This window comes from Zonotrichia albicollis, chromosome 1 (assembly GCF_047830755.1).
Source record: "Zonotrichia albicollis isolate bZonAlb1 chromosome 1, bZonAlb1.hap1, whole genome shotgun sequence".
Lineage (NCBI taxonomy): Eukaryota > Metazoa > Chordata > Aves > Passeriformes > Passerellidae > Zonotrichia > Zonotrichia albicollis.
The window spans coordinates 135,450,114-135,467,688 of record NC_133819.1 but is presented as its reverse complement, the minus strand read 5'-3'; the positions used below and the strand labels follow the sequence as shown (position 1 = coordinate 135,467,688).

At 40.2% G+C, this 17,575-nt stretch overlaps 2 long non-coding RNA genes across 2 annotated transcripts in view; one reads left to right on the top strand and one right to left on the bottom strand.

Moving 5' to 3' along the window:
- The window catches only part of LOC141731251 (uncharacterized), a 50,604-nt gene that overhangs the window by 7,903 nt on the left and 25,126 nt on the right, over nucleotides 1-17,575 (top strand). The window lies entirely within an intron of this gene.
- Nucleotides 1-17,575, bottom strand: part of LOC141731250 (uncharacterized) — a 42,101-nt gene that overhangs the window by 11,656 nt on the left and 12,870 nt on the right. The window contains exon 2 of the long non-coding RNA XR_012583291.1: nucleotides 10,531-10,666. This is a non-coding gene — a long non-coding RNA (uncharacterized LOC141731250). The remainder of the gene's footprint in view (nucleotides 1-10,530; nucleotides 10,667-17,575) is intronic.

The window sequence follows — 17,575 nt, the reverse complement described above, 5'->3', positions numbered from 1 at the left end:
GAAAGGAATCTACAGGAAATGAAATGCGTCTAGAGCAGAGAAAATGAATTTATGCATCCAGCCAGTAACTGGATCCCTGTTCCTTACCCACTCATTAGCCTCTTTCAGCAGAAGTTTCACACTGAAAGTGATAACTGTTTTAAGCACAGTATCAATGAGAAAAATACAAGTTAAGCTCCCTTTTTGGCTCCAGCTTTGTTCTCAAACTGAAGCATGTGCAATCAGGATGGGGTGCAGGGTAAGGCAATATGCTGGAAATGCAATGTCTTATTAAGGGGTTTGTGAGTGAAGTACTTCCACAATCTGCACACATTCACCCAGTGTAAAATAATTGTTACATCCTGAAAGTAAATCAGCACAATGAGGTAGGGAAGCTGAGTACTAAGTTGTTTATGCCCCTTCTTGATGTAAGATTTTGGGAGTCCAACAGCTGTTGGAAGAGATAACTCCCTGATTGCTTTTAATCCTCACAGCTAAGGCTGATTTCCATCTTACCTTCTAACACAAAGTTTCATGCTACACTGCTAAAAAAGTTTTCAGGGTTTATGTACAGGAACCTGATGTGTTTGCATTTTTCTCTCCCCGCCCTGATGTCTCTTTTCAGGGGTAAAAAACAGCTGCAGTATTAAAAGAGTAGTTGCAGAGACTGCAGGCTTGGCATGATATCCAAAGTTTAGGTTAGCACCACTATCAGAGTCATGGGATGTGAAAAGAGATGAGTAGAAGCATTACATATGCAAGGTAGTTCAACAGAAGGTGGAATTTTGGTCAGTGGACAAAACTATATTGTTTCTTTTCCCAGTAAATTAGTCCAGTTCTTCTTCTTTTTCTTTTTACTTTTTTTAATTATGAAAATCTTTGATTCTGCTCTTCAAGCACTGTGTGTGATTTCTAGTATTTTTATCCCCAAAGCAGGAATGCAAAGGAGGCAATTATCTTGAGCTCTTGTTCTTTACTAAAATAATGCAAACTTCCTCAAGGAACTTTTTTGGATACTAAATCTGCAGGTCTTACTTTCTAACCTTCTTACTTGCCAAAAAGGATGAAGAAATTTGTTTAGAGTATGGTGAAAAATTTGAGTGATGATTAAAGCAAAGGATTTCCTCTTTCATTCACATTTAAATTACTTCAAGCCTTCCTGCCTGAATCCTGAGATTACATGTGTAGTTTTCCACGTCCATATGGGATTTCACAAAACTGCTGCCCAGTTGAACTGATAAGATTTAAGGTGAGCTGAAGCTTACGGGAGGCTCTGCTCTTGAACCTGGAGGACAAAGCCCACTTAGCAGGAGGAGAGTTTGCAAATCAAATTGGCTCCTGCCCTTGTTGACCCTGATATTATGTTGATATACACAGCATGAAACCTTCTTATATACAAGAGCAGATATAATACATTATGGCAAATCCAACATTTTCCTGGAAGTTAGGAGAACAGGAGATAACAGCCTCTGTTTCTCATTTAGGAAGAAAAGTTCTTTCTTTTCCTTTAATTTTTTTTTATGTCCTTTTCAGTTTTAATCAATAAATAAGGGTTATTAAAGAAAAAATAAAATTAATCTAAAAACATGTTTTCATTTTATTTTATCCAATGTCCCTCTTGTATTTCTTTGTGATCTCTTCTTTTATCTTGTCCTTCAAACATTTCACCCTCCTTTGCACTTTTGCAAGGCTACAAAAATGCTTGAGTAAAATGGACCTGATTGCCATGCAGTCTGAGTCTTGTAATTAGGACGCCGAATGCTTTTCTTTTAGAGTAAGTAAATCAAGTCTGATGCAGACTGGCTGCAATCACACCTTTCTATTTTCTAGAAGTTGTCCACAGAGCAGTGTTAAATGCTGCTTATTTCCTTCCTGAGAGAGAATGTCTCGGCACAGAAATGTCTGACATTATAATTAGTTCTTCTGTTGACAGCTTCAATAGAAAGACCTAGGTCAGAAAGAACTGGAGACCAGACTATCTTAGCAACAGTGATCTGCTTATTTATCTGATCTGTGGTTTGCCCAGGGCTTTCCAGATGAGGAAAATTAGGATCTTCACTCAGATGTACTGAAGATTTGGGTGTTCCTGCTGTGTTTTGTATTCAAGGGCAGCACACCTGATAGTCCACACTGCCAGACCTGCTTTCTCTAAGCAGTGGAGAGAAATGGGAACTGAATTGAGGCTGCCCTCTACAGCTATGTAATATAAATGTTTAGCATGGATTGGAGAGTTCACCATGGCCATGCAGCAACAGGGCTCCCTATGCAGTCATGGGGCTTCCTAGGCAGCCAGGACAGTGATCAGGATGGTCAAAATAAAGAAACTGTGTTGTGTCTGACAGCCCAGACTGTCACCAAGCTGGATGTCACAGAGTCTACATCACCCTGAAATGGAGTCTGACTCTTGCCAGCAATTGAGACACTGCAGTTCAGGTCTTGAACTTGCTGCTGCTGTGCTTGGCTTCTTGTGTGCCTCTTGCCAGAGGACAAGTAGTGTCCCTCACCCACCTCTGTGAAGAGGGTGTTTGCTGAAAGTCACCTTGTCCTTCAGGGTAAGTTAAGTTAATAAACTTCAGCCTTTTGGCTGTCTCCACAGCAGTGGTCAGCTGTGGGTTCTGAATAACTTTGCCAGGCCAGGAAACTACATCTAAGTGATGTAACACTGAATATTGGGCCACCTGAAATTGCATAGAGAAAAAATCTCTTTTCCCATGAAGTTATTAATCCAATTCTGTTAATTCCATTTCCCTAGGGTCCAAGTCTGTTGCTTTGTCTTTGCAATCTCAATATACATGACATTAAGAGAAGTCAGGAATGAAAGCATTTCCCTTAAAGCATCCTAAAATCCTTTTTTTTTTTTTCACACTATACACAAACATTGCTATTGCCCACATTTGTGTATGATTGTGGAGCATGATGGATTAGGGGGTGTGAGTGTCATTCTTTCCCTAATATCACTCTCTGGAGAGCTTGATTTTTTATCTCTTTTCATGCTTCCTGATTTATCAAGATAAAGATGACATCAGCTGTTTAAAATGGCTCAAAACTGCTGTTCTTTGGCAAAAAGTGAGTCATTCATAGCTAAAAGGAATAAAATTAACATTTCAAATTCTTGCTCCAAACAATAAACAGGCACAATAGCAATACTGATTTTTCTGTTCAGTGTTTTTACTTTCTGTCTTTTGCTTTATTTCAACCTGCACAGCATGGGGCTGATCAAGGAGTATATTGAGCATTCACAACACTTTGACCAAAAGTGCAATTTATGGAAATCCTGTGTGTCTTCAACTTTGATCCTGTTAAAGAAATTCAACAGGATATGCAGAAAAATCTCTTTTCTTTGAATAAGCTTCAGCTGAAGCTTTTCAAGCCCCACTTGAGACAAGCCTTTAGCAACTGTTCTTCATGTCATGGATGCTTGTTTTTATGCAGTAAGTTTGGTTTTGGGTTCTGTATTTAACACTGACATGCTACAAATAACCACACCTCAGCTCTATGCTGAAATCCTGTTTCCCAGGTCCACTTAAAACTTCTGTGAGAAAGAATGTGGGTCTGGTTACACCCCAGCCTTGCAAGATTATAAATATTTCTCAGCACATTTTGGGGCAGAGGCTCTTACAACTCAGTCTTTTCAGTGATGTTCACAATGGTCCCTGCCTAAGTCCACAACAGGACTAAATGTAATATAATATAAAATAAAGGATAAAATATACAGAAGTTTCAAAGTCTCTTTCAGGGTGTTTGTGGCTGTGTGACACTGCTGTGGGGCAGTGAGTGCCTGCCCTCCTGGCTGCTCCTGTGTGTGCAGGATCTCAGGCTGCTAAGGTTATATGTGCTCAGGTGAAGCTGTTTCTCACCAGGAGTTTTTATAGCTTCTCTAGACCAGACTTAGAAGGTTGATTTCAATTTTATAAAAAGCAATCCTTTCAGATGGATTTTTTATGTTTACAACAAAGAATCAAATTTCATTAATGATACACAATAAGCCCATTTGTTTTCATGACAGAACAGTAGAATAATTTAAACGAGATATTCAGTGTCAATTGTATATTTTATGACATATTGGAATAAAGTTAAAAATCTCTTAATTTTGAATTAGTTGCTGAACTTAAGTTGGCTTCAGAATGATATACTGAGTCTGTGTGTTGGGAGGGTTCATTGGCAAAGAGGCTTTAAATGAACTTTCTAAATTTATTTTTTTTAAAGTATATATGATTTGTTAAAAAATTCTTTCGGAATTTAAGCCAAAAAAGCCCTGTGTATTTGGGTGAATAAATTGTTCATCTAAAAAGTTCAGCCAGCCCTGTATTATCTGGTCTAACACATTCACCACAATGAGTTTTTTTACCATATCCAGTATTTTTTAATGAGTGATAGGCCAAGTCCTGAGGTTTGAATGCAAACCCACACATCATATCTTTAAAGGTTCTTGTCTGGATGAGGTTTGGTGTTACTACCACTAAACTCCACTGTGAAATGAAGCTGAACATAGAACTGAACTCTCTGAACATGGAGCTCAACTAAGCATCTCAACAGATTTTCAATGTTACATCTGTATGAACAGAAATAAGCCAAAATGGGCTTTGCTGGCCAGTTCTAAATAAAACTTGTTCTAGGAAAATCCCTATTGAGTACTGCATCAGTTGACATGTCAATAAACTGAATTTGCAAGAGACCCAATGTATAAAAGGATCAATGTCTCCTTGGGCTCTTAACAGCTTCTCTTGTCAAGAGACTTCTACTCTTAATGTACTTAAATGCCTTTAGCCTTCACTACAGCCCTTATCTTTGCTCTGCTATGATGTATATGTGATAAAGATATTTAGGATAAAGTAGGATCTCAAGATTTGCTCCTTGTGTGATGGATGAGTAGGGAAGGAGAAGGATGAAATTTAACTACAAAGACAGATAAAATATATTTGGGTGAATTTGGTAGCTAGAAAACTGACAGAGTTTTATTCAGCTTACTAATTTAGAAAGCTTCAAGTTATGGAGGAGGAACAATTAATTCCATTCTCCAAGCTGGCAGACTCTGACTCTTATGAAGTCTTTCAAGAGAGGACGGTGAGACACTCAGGTTAGACCAGTGTGTTTTAACAACTGGATCTCTTAATGAAAAGTGCAGGAGGTCCAGAGATGACAGCAGTGAGCCCTGGACAGCAGTGAGCTTGGATCAATAAGCATCAATCTTAGATTAATTCTAATTCCTTAACTCCACCTCTGCACTAGGCACCACCTTCACCTTTGCTGCCCATCTGTAAAAGATGTACAGATTATATTATTACTGACTCCTCTCCAAATGCCAGTGGGGATAATGCTGCCAAAACGCAGGTCTGATCACCAACAGGCTCTGTGTTCCTCCACCTTGCATTTGGACAAGAAATCTGCAGACAATACCAGAATTTGAGATGCACTGCAGAACTCTGTGGCCCATCATCCTTCTTTGATGATATGCAACACAGGGAAAAGTATACAGAAGGGACATGAGCATCATGTCCTCCGAGATCTCAGCTTTCTGAAATTTGAAACTCAAGTATTTCCTGAACCCAGTTGTTTAAATACTTACAGTGTGCTCCTCTTTTATTATCCATAAGCCCTTCTTGTAGGGAAATAGAATCTGAAGTCTGGAGACTGTGTCTGTCTTTTCCTGGGGTGTCAGGAGCAGCCTGCAGGTCGTTCCCACAGGCAGTGAGTTCAGGAGCTCCTGCCTGTGCAAGTCCACTGAGGCCAATGGCTCTGTGCACGGTACCAGAGCAGGGATCTGCCTGCCACACACCCAACCTGGGGCTGCTCTGAAGCCTGCCTGAGTGCACGGGAATGTGGCACCTGTTGGGACGCTGGAGTCCATTGGTGTCTTCTGGCTGCCCAGGAAGATAGATTTTCAAAATTTCAACTGGTTTTCCATGCTGTCCTGGGGCAGCCATTAACACACAAATTCAGAAATATCACTAAATACTGGGTTTGTAAGAGCCTCATCCTAAATCTTTCCTCTGCAGAGGAAAGAAGTTGATATTACCTTTTCTACCTACAGTGCTTTGGAGAGAAAGAATACTGTTGGAAAGGCATGCAGCTGTTTCAGTGACAGGTGGGGAAAGAATGGAAATCCTAGATCTGAAGCCAAATTACAAAGGTACCAGTTTGAATCCCAGCAGCATTGCAGATGCATTTGTGTCTCTAATTGATTTACCTCCTAAAGGACTTAGACTCTTTTACTATCTCATTTAGAGATGATTTGAGATATTCTGCACAATTAGGATGCAGAGAAACTTCATGATTCTCTGCAGTTTAAAAAAAAACCTGGGAAATCCCTCTTCCATTTTCCTTTTCTCACAAGTTGTTCTGGACATGTGCCTCATCAATGCTAGCTGTCTTGGTGTTGACACTTTGTATTGCTTTTTCCTGTTAGAAAAAGAATATATTATAAAGATGAACACAAATCACTTGAGGTTGTCCCCACCATGTCTTGTTCTTTACCTCTGCATAATAAAATACTACAGTTTGGTCATCACAGCTCTCTCTTACTTATCTATTTTTGTGCAGGTTACTTGGGGACATCCCCAGGTCTTTGCTTTCTGTTTGTTACCCAATTTAGCCCCAACTTCACCAGTGGAAATTCTTAGTATCAGGGAAGGATTTTTTTACACCTATCAGCCTGTGACATAACTTACAATTTTCATCAAGCCTGATTCAGAAGGAAATGCAAAATAAGCCAATTACCAAACTTCTTCCATCTCTGAAGATTTCCCATTTCACAAGAATAGAGGGGTCTAACATACATAAAAAATGATTAGGAGACTTTAAAAGATTATTTAGACCACCAGCAGAGAGATTATCTCACTATGGGACAGTCAAAAATGCACAATTTTATGATTTACAGATCACTCTGCCTTCTGAGGCTCTAAATTCATTTATTCCTGACGCCTTTATATATTCAACACTGAATAGATTCCATCACTTTTTTAGGAACATATCCAGGGTTGTCAAATTGTATGGGACTCTCTCAGATATATGGAAAAAAAGTAGAGTGTGGGGAACAATAATTAAATACTGGCTGAAACAAGCATTTAATGTGAAAAAAGCCCCAAAACACTGGCTGTTAGTGTTTAGTCCAAGGACATCTAGATTTGGCTAGTGTCAGCAAAACCATGAGAAGGCACTGAACTACTGAGGAGAAAATTCATTTAGCTAAATTTAGAACCTCCTCGAAATGACAGAAACTCCCATTAATTTCAATAGAGCCAAGATTTCATGTAGAGCTCCTAAATTTAGTACAGAAGTTGAAACATTCATAATTAGCAAAATGGGAGTTCTGGAATGGTGGGAATGGCTTTATTTATTTGCTCACTAACTTTTATTTCACTGTAATTTGAACAATCATTCATTAGGGAAATGGTTCATGTGTTTCCCAAGTTCTTTCTCACATTTTCAGAAGATTTTTTGAGGGAAGTTTCCTCAAGTTTTGTACAACTGATAGGATTTTCATGCTCTTCTTGAATCAATAAATGGTAAGCTTCCTTCAAAAATCTGTTTTGATTTTCAAAGAGCTGATGGCAGGCTGTTCCCTGTACTAGAGTAGAGAGAGGCATACATCCTTTGTCAGTGTAAGAAAAATGTAGATCCACATTTTCATTCATTCATGCCTGGCTTCCACCCAAACACCAGAAAGGATTTCTTGTTTCCTCCATCAATTGTAAACCGGAACGAGCTTGTATTTGTTCCTCTTGAGAAGGCAGCTGTCAGGCAAATGGCTGCACAAAAAATAATGCTTGTGCATACTCTGCAGTCAGCTCTAATCTGCACGGCCACAAACTGTAAATTGTGCAGAACTGGATCTCTGTCAGCTGACTTCTTGCAGGCAGAGCTGTTAGCTTCAATTAAGAAAGTACAAACACAAACACCAAACCTGCTGACTGGCCTGTATGCAATTTCACCTTCTTTTCACTTTTTTTTTTTTTTTTTTTTTTTTTTTTTTTTTTTTTTTTCTTTTCTTTTCTTTTGTGGGAATGAAGGCCTTGAATGGTTCAGTGAATCTTCTCATTTCTGGAGTCAAGTCATACCAAAGGCTACCTAGGTAGCTGTGGAACTTTGATAAGGTTAATCCTGGAATTTTGTTAGGAAATCTTGTGACTCTGATAGCAAGTGCTTAAAATTCCCTCCCTCCTATTCTAAACTTTATGCAGCTGTGTCAGTCTCAAGAGACTTGCTCAAATGAAGGGCAAACTTGCCTACTTTGTAGACAGAGGCCTTTAATAGTGGAAATGTGGTATTCTGGCTATCAACATTGCCAAAGTACTGGTGTCTATGACATGCTCCTCCTTTCTCTTACCTCTGGTTGGAAGTGAGCTCAGCATTGGTGGCTGACCATTTATGAAACAATCAAGAAAAGTGGTATCTTATATTCACACAAGTATCTGATCATAAAATTTGTTACAATAAAAATATACAAAGTGAAGAATGAATGAAAAGACTGTGCAGAGAGCTGTGTCTCCAGCACCACCCAGTAATGAAAATCTTGAAGACTATGTGTAAAAAATAGACATGATTGGCTGATGCTTCTTTTTGTATGTCTTCCTGGATATTACCTCTTAATTTACTCTCTTTCCCTAACATGATTTCTCCATTGTGGGGGAAAAAATTGTGCCATTTAGAGATCTTTGGAGAAGAAAGCTGCATCTATCTATAAATTTTCCAGCAATCTGTTGTGTTGCACTGATATTTTGGTCTCCCCAACACCCTGTGTCAGAGTTCCACCTTTGAACAACATCCTGTGTGAAAGACAACATTTTTGATTCTTCATAATGCTGCTTGATAACACCATCATTTTCTGAAAACCTGAAGCAATTTTAAGAAAAGTATATCTTATACCAATTGTCTGTAAAAAAGAAGTCACCTTTCCAGGGAGCTACTGATTGCCTAGTGGCATACAGCTCGAACAAGGTGTATTGTGCAAAATTGATCCTCTTTCTAATTTAGTGCCTGGCTACCTCTAGGATATATCTAATTTGGGATATCATGTGCTAGTAAAATAGACATTCATACAGAGCTGTCTCATAAATATCTCACAGTTCGCTCCACCTTTGGTCACTACACTCGTCTTCTTTGCCAGGGCACTCAGAAGCTGCTGAACAATTCTTTCCTTTGCCATGGTAAACTGAGAAGAGAAGCCTCTAGGAAGGTCTGCTACATGCTGACTGGGAAAATGAGGCTTTCAGAAGTTCCCTTTGTCCTTTGCTCACCACTCACCCATCCCACTTTTCAGAGCTTGGCGAGTGGTTTGTTGTTTTTTTTTTTTTTGGTAAAGTGATAAAGCAGGTTTTTGTCATCCTATCCTTCCCTGTATGCTTCTTTTAGCAGAAAAATAATCCGTTAGGAGGAGAAAATTTCTCTTTGTGTGAGTTAGCTCCTTTCAGCAACCTGGCTGAAAAGACCTCTTCCCTTTTTCTATTTACCCAAATGCTTAAGAAAATTTACATTCTCAAACAGAAGTTTATTTGTTCTTTGTTCTTTTGTTTGCCTTTATGAAGACTCTTCAGCAATTTTAAACCTTATTTTTGTAATTATAGTTTCCATGTACTAAACAAAATAAAACCCCAAGCTTTTGTTGTTACTCCTCTTTTTCTAAAGAAATAAAGTTCCTTCAGTCACCCTAGGATAATTGCTCAAAAACACATGCAGAGTGTCCGTAGTCACTTCTATGACTCTTGGGTTTATATTTGACAGCACATCCCATAAGTGGGTGTTGAATATTTCTGAAGAGAGGTGAGAAGTAGTGCTGCGATACATTGCTATCCTTGGCCAGAGTCACAGTAAGACAGAAAGCACTCCAGGCAGAGCCTCAGCCAAACTTCCCAGCTAGGATGGGTGTATGGCCCTGCACTGGTGGTTTCTTATGCAGGTGGGTTCAGCCTTCCATTTTAGGTAGAAAGAGTCAGATTTGGAGGTAGTGCCTCTCTTCTATCTATCCCCTGAAGACTCCAGCTCTGCTACAATGGCTGGAGAGAGACCATCCTGGGCATGATTTTAGGTCTAGCTTTTCCTTGCCTACAAAGTTTGAGTGGATGCCAGAGAAGCTGTATCTTGTCCTTGTGGTTTGTGGTTTCCTGCTATGTTAAGTCCAAACCAAACATTGATTTCTAAACCAATGGTAAGGTAAAGGAAGGGCAGAATCTATGTTTAGGATACAGACTGCTATCTCCTGTCTGTGTAGCTCTCTCTGCCCATGGCCACACTCACTAAGGAGTTTAAAGATTATTACCTCAATATCCAGAAAAGGTAGAGGGAATAGTTAGTTATCCATGGATCACTTTTCAGGAGTGGAAGGTACCACCACTTGACCAGTAAAAGAAAGGATGACAGGTTTCTTAGTCAGTGTTTTTAAAAGTTTTATATAACTTTTGTTACCAGTGGGGTTTCCCTGAGGTGCTGTGGTATTCACTGTGGTATGGGGAGCCAGAGGAATTTGGTTGTCTGTTGCTTAAGGAGCATCTGCACACATAAACAAAATGAAAGGGGTGTACTATTAATTGGGAATGGTCACTAACACATACTGACCTCTGAATCATCCACAGGTGTCATCTCCAGAAGTGCTGTTCCTTCAAACCCAGCCTGTGTTGGGCAGTTGCATGATGGACAGGACACAGGCTTGTTTCTTTTAAATTCAGATTCCCCAAAAGTGGGTGTTACATTTCTGAAAGGAGCAGAGAGAGAGGCATTGCTTGGCTGCTAGACCAGCAGCAAACCTGATTTAGCCCATACCAGTCTTGTCTCAATTCCAAAAGCTGGTCTGTATGGACAAGGAGCTAGTAGCACGTTTCAGACCTTGCATTTCTAACTGATGAAAAATCTGATACGTCTGCAAGTGCTGGTGTTCCTGTTCTTGCAGATAGAGGATAGAGGCATCACATGTCATGGCATCATGTTGCCTTTCCACAGTTACCATATGCTTTGTCATCACATCAGTGTCCTGCTTTGGAGCAGGGTGTTTTATCTGAGGAAGAACCTGGAATTTCCTCCCCTATGAATGCAGAGAATGAGCCTGGTGGACTAGGATACTCCTAAAATGAGTCCTGTTTCACCATGTAAGGATTTACATATCACAAGGGATTACATTGCAGTGATGAGTGCCTCAGATATAAGCTAAAGATCCAATTGCACCAGGAGGAAGAGGTGCATCCAGCCTCTAAATCCAGATCTGCTTGCTGCCTTTAAGGAAGGAGAGGCACAAAGACGCTCCCTGCAGACCTGTGGACCTGGATATCTGAGAGATCGCTCATTCCCTGGTGCATTTTTGAGCAACTGGAAATGTTTCAAGACAAAGCATGTGATGATGACAAATAAGCATTCAGAAACACAGATGTGTACCCTGCCTACCCCCCTAAGACTCCTTCTGGCAAACTCAGCAGCTTCTGGCTTCCTCCCTGTTCCTTAGGCTCTTACTAACCCAGCATGTGATTTTGGCTGGTTCCCTGGTGCCTCTGGAGGTGCAGCTTCACACCTAGCCTTCACCAAACAGACCTCTCCAACACATGAATTCATTTTCAAACCAGATTTACAGAATAATTCCTCCTTCCAATGCCAAACAGTGCCTTCAATCTGATAAATTATTTAGTATACTTCCACTTGGGAAAAAGACAACAAAAAACACCCCTCCAACTTCCTTATTTTTTTCCTTCTGGAATACTTATCTCAAAATGTTTTCTGAAGTTCTCAACACTATCCTGAAGAAAACACGTAAATGCAGTAGCCTTTTTCCTTTCCCTAGGAGTGGAAAATGTTCTACTGCTGCCCATATATCCTGCAGGAACACATTGCCCTGTGAAGTATGCTTAGACCGTGCCAAGGATAAAGAGATTACCTGATTTGATTAAGCCTTGCTCAGACTTTCAGAGATTGACTCTTCTCTCAAATACAGATTTTCATTCATAGCTTCTTTTCCTTACTCCTTCTGACAGGTTATAACAGAACTGTTTTGAAGTATTGGACAGCCGTGCTTTCCATGCAGAGCTGACGGTTTTATCAAGCTTGAACAGTGGAAATGAATTTCCTTCTGCAGTCCTTAGTAAGAACTGTATTTTGGATAAAAACCAAAATTAATTGTCTAATGACTTCCCAGGGTTTTTCCTGAGAATTCAGCAGATCTGTTTCCAGTTGTTTTTTAAGTTTCTCTTAACTCCCCTTTCTCCACATAACTTGTAACTTTTCAATTTTGAGGTTCTGCTGCTTATACTCTGGCTGAGGTTACACGTGAAGGTCAGTGGGAACAGTTCCTCATGTGCATTGCAAATGCATACCTTTAGGTAGTGTTACCTAGTAATCATTACATTAGCTTATTTCTGGTTGTTCTGATCTCTCAGAACCACAGAATGGTTGAGGCTGGAAGGGACCTCTGGAGGTCATCTGGTTCAACCCCCTGCTCAAGCAAGGCCACCTAGAGCCACTTGCCCAGGACTATGTTCATACAACCTGGGAATATTTTCAAGGGTGCAGTCTCCACAGCCTCTCTGGGAAACCTGTGCCAGTGCTCAGACACCCTCACAGTGAAAAAGTGTTTTATGATGCTCAGAAGAAATCTCTTGTGTTTCAGTTCATGCTCATTGCCTCTTGACTTCTGCAATTGAAACCGTCAAGCTCCTTATATGATGCCCAGAGTGGTTTTGTTCTCCTTTTCTGAGAAACTTCCTGTAATCTTCCATAGTTCTCCTTAATCCACTCTTCTCCAGCTAGTTCTGAAGACAAAATGTTTGGCGATTCCCAACTTACATCACACTTAAAGACTACCACCTTTCAACCAAGAGATCGTTCTTCTAACACATATTTACACCGAAGCTGGAGCTCAAAACACATGATAGAACATGAGATTTCTTGAGTAACAGTCACTAGAAGTTGGAATGGAAATAACAGCTGTGACTGTTCTGATTTAATAAAAGCCTTAATGCTGCTTGCTTTTGCACTTTGCATTGATGCTCCAAGGAACAGATGTGCTTCTGTTCTTTGCTAATTCCTACTCTGTCCTGTTGTACCTGCTGCAGCTACTGTGCAATGCTCTGGATTTGGAGACACCATGGGAAAGAGCAGGACCAGAAAACATCTAACATAGGGTCTATCTATAGGGACAGAATTTCCCAACTATTTTCAATATTTTGAGCTGAACCACAGGTTTGTGTACTTGTTTGTAAGGCACTTGTCTATGCAAATTCCAGGTCAGGGAAAGTAATCGTTTGGGGGATGTAACAGGTTAATTTATTCCTGTGCATGTTTTATTTTGTCCCCATTTAAAACCTAACATGATACTTTTACATTAAAATCGTTATCAGATTTCTGGAGTTAATGAGCCAGAGAGACTAGAACACAGCAATTTTTCTTCCACTGACTTGGAAAAATGTAGTCATTAAAAGAAATGGTATCACTTGTTATTCCATGGGTCTAAAGGTTGTTTATTTGCATATTTATTTATTTATGAAAAAATGACAATGACAGTGGCATTAGACTTTGAATGACAAATTTCAGAAGGAATTGAACAAGCATTAGTGATATCTGCTATTTGAAACTTTGGCTGATGTGTTAAAGAACTCTACTTTTAATATTCCCTCCAGTTTTAGAAAGGGGTGAGTGCTGAGTAAAGAATCAGGCCCTAACAGCAAGTTACCAGCTGTGATGCCAGGTGTGGTTTGGTGTCTGTGAAATCTCTTTGCAGTGCCACAGCTCTAGTACAGGCTGTCTGGTGTGATTGACATCCCCAGGGATTCAGGGCAAGCTTCTCTGGGCAGCTCCATGCAGAAGTTACTGCTGCAACCAGAACACAAGTTCCTCTGCCCCTCCTCAGGGCTTTGCTCAGTAGTAAGCATGTAGTCAGCATGCATCTATGGACAGGTATGCAGGCATGTGGATATATCCTAAATGAACCCATTTTCCCACAGAAATGAATATTTAATATGTTAACAAATAATCAACAAATCCTGATGATAAGCAGACAATAGCAATGGAACGGACTAGGGAAACTAACCTTTTCAACTCTCTAAAGTCATTTTATTTATGTCAGTCACTATAACAAAGTTAGCCTTTACAATTGCTATCTTAGTTGTTTGAACTCAAGGTACTTCAAAATACTGCAGAAATTTCTGTAAGGATGCAGAGTGTGCCAACACTGTCATCTCAAGTGTGGTGCTGAAACACCTGAGCTCTTCTTAAACCCCTCCCTGTGGCTGAAGGACTGGGCTGAAGCAGGTCTATTGACAGTGTGCCATTCCTTGCCATTGGGAATGGGAGTGATGGGCAGCCCTGTGCCCCACGGGAAACCCACCACCCCACTGCCCTGGCTGCCCTGAGGATCCTGCAGGAAAGAGTGGGAATCTGCTGGGCAGGAAGTTGCCTTCACTGTGGAAGTGGCTCCATTTTTCCAAACTTGAAAGCAAGTCTTCCAAGAGTGTGGAAGTATCTCTTTCACTTGTTAGGTTTGGAGAAAGAACTATTTCAGTTGCTTAAATGCCGCTTGATTTCTTTCTTTTTCTAGGTTTCCAAAGATTTCATTTCCGCATAGTAAAATTACTCCAAAACCCCAAAAGATTTGTTTAAAAAGGGTAAGGTTCACTGTGAAAATGTTGCTAATGAACTCCTCAAAGCCAAAATTTTAACAAGCTCCAGAAAATGACATCTATTATGAAGACAGCATGAATTTATCTGAGTCACTTCATCTATTTGTCAGCACCAGACTATAACATGGACCAAAATGCAAAATTACTAGAAAAATTTTAATTGTACTTGAGTAGCTGTTTTAGTTTAACAGATGTTGACTAGATCTAATGCACACTTTACAAACTATGATCCTGAAATGAAGACTCTCATTAATTTAGAGAGATGAGTTTTATTTTGTTCAAATAAGAACATCCCAGAAAGCAGATGATAAAAAGATTTAAATCTCATCTTCACCAAGTCTGACATCAAAACCATTTTTGTTTAACAGTTATTAAGCAAAATGGAGCTAATTTCTGCATGTGTCTCCTTAGAAACTAATACTGTTGAGCTCATTATGCCTTCTCTCACATCAAAGATATTAAAAAATCAGCTCTGTTTGGGTGTTTTTCTGCTGCAGGGAATCTTAGCTGGACACCTGGGGTTCTGTAGTGTTTTATTCATTTTATTGCCTTACTCTTTAAAATTTTAAGGCATTTTAGTGAATCTGCTGTTACCAGAACATTGTGGGAAACAGGCAACAGACATTGTAGCTATTTATTTAAAAGGCTCTATTTAAATGGCTCTTAGCACCAGGGGTCTTAATGTCCTTGAACTCACTCACAATTCAAATTACCTCAAAAAATTGGACCTTGCTTCCTTATTTACAGAAACAGCATCTAAACTTGTATTCTTTGCAAGAATTTATTTACTCAAGGATTTTCTGTCAGGCATAATCTCCACCTTTCAGAGAAATTTCATCCAGCTTAATGAACACATGAACTAAATGGTTCTTTAAAATATTTAAAAAGCAAAAGCCTATACTAAAATTTGAAGAAGGTATCTCAGACCAGATTCCAAGGAAAATGAAGAATTTCTGAAGGAGACACATATTGGGTACAGGGATTCTTTTGTTTATTGTCCTCATGCCTATGGGGAAATAAAACATTTTGTTTGTATCTAAAAATTTGTTGGCAAACCGCTGACCTGAAAGGATTGCCCTGGAAATAATTCGTTACAAGCTCCTTGGTGAACTACTGTGTGAACTGACACACAGACATCTGCTGCTGCTGGAAGGAGAATTCAGTTAGCTGCAGATATTCTCCAAAATCTAAATTCTGATACAAAGCTGCTGCAGTTCTCAGCCCTCTCATGGAATCCATGAAAGACATGATTAAGTGATATGGCACACCTTCTGAGTGAGGCTGCAAAAACTGGTTCTTTTGGGATCAGTATGCTTTACTATCCAGAGCAATTTATAAACCGTGGACTCACATAAGAGAAATCCCCAAGAGCACAGTAATGAAGGCAGTTTTACAGGTGCTGTGTGTTGCTGGTGCAGGGAAAAATATCCTGGCCCTGGAATCATAATTCTAGGTGTCAAAAATCCTTTATGACTATTTGCAAGACTTTGTAAACACAGACGGGAAATAAATAAGTGTGCTCCTGTGTCTGACAAGAACTGTATAAGGAGGAACTGGGGAAATGTAAAATCATTATTTTTTTCAGAAGATGAAATATATATTTGTTTTCTTCCATGAAACCATGGCAATATTCTGTAACAAGAGGAAAGGTGGTTGCTTGTTCTTGGTTGTTTGAAGGGCAGAAATAGAACTGCTTTTTCTTGTGCTCTACAGCAAAATCTCCATGCACTCAGACCAAGATGGAAAACCTGTGTGGGTCAAAGAGGCTTCTTGTTTATGTGAGACATCTAAAAACTCTCTGCCAGCCATGGGCAAGAATGTGTGCAGATACTTGGACAGGAATTCCTGAGAATAGGGCAATGTTCTGCCAGATCTTAGGGTTCCATGGTCTGCTCCTAATCCAATCGGTTCATTGGTTAATGTTCGTACTTCCCCAGAGCCTTTCCTAAAGGTATCCCCAGTGTGTGTAGTGCAGGAGTAGATCCCATAGTCTGTAGAGAGTCTGGAGAAGGGGACACCTTGGGAGGAGCTGCAGCAGAGAATGTGACAGCTCCTTCTGTATGCCTGTCTTGGAGCATCTGTCCACATGCAAGCTCTGCCTGGGTAGCCTGAGGAATAATAAACTCTGTGTTAAATGTTACCAGAATGGTCTTGGGGATTTTTGGCACAGGGTTGGGATGCTCTGTGAATGGCAAACTTAAGTCTCAGTTCTGCATTTGCTACTCTGTCTGCCACCAGCAGTGATCACTCTGTGTGCCATGCACCAGCTAAGAGGGAGGATGGGCTTGGCTGAGAAACCACTGAAACCCTATGGCTAAAAATTTTGTGATGGAGCTGGGTGGAGAAAGGCAGTGCCCACAGAGGCACTGCAGATGGAGCAGGTACAGGTGATTGCAGCAGGGCATCAAAAGCAGCTTCCCTGAGCTCTGGGCTTCTCATGTGTGCTCATTTCAGTGTACTTGCTTGCTCTGAGATTGCAAGGAAAAGACATAAAGCCCCCACAGGACTCAAAGCTCTATCAGAAAGCCTACAAGAGTTGCATGTCTTCCTGCAGTTTGCACCTTTCATACTTCTTTCCCTGCTGCAGAAGCAGTAACAAAGCTACAGTGAAGAGAGCTTCTGTGTTACCTGCTAAACTAAAATATTATGAAAGAAATATTTTGTTTCAGTTTTAGAAAAATATATCTGAACACAGAGAAATCCTCCCACTCTAAACTATCTGTATTTTTACTGGAAAATAAATCAGTTCACTAGCAGATTTTACTGTTACAAAAAATACATTACAGCTTCAGGCAGCCTCGTAACTGAGCCCAAACTATAATTCTGTGGTCAGGGGCATATTCTCCCTCCACAGCCCAATGGGAGAGAGCCCTCAGCAGTTGCACAAGGGCACAGGGGAAAACCTCTGCAGGGCAACAGGTGCCACACCTGCCCATTGGTCTGCACAGCACTCCTGGACAGGAATCTCAGACCCAGCAGGATCCAGCAGCTTGATTAGCTGTAAG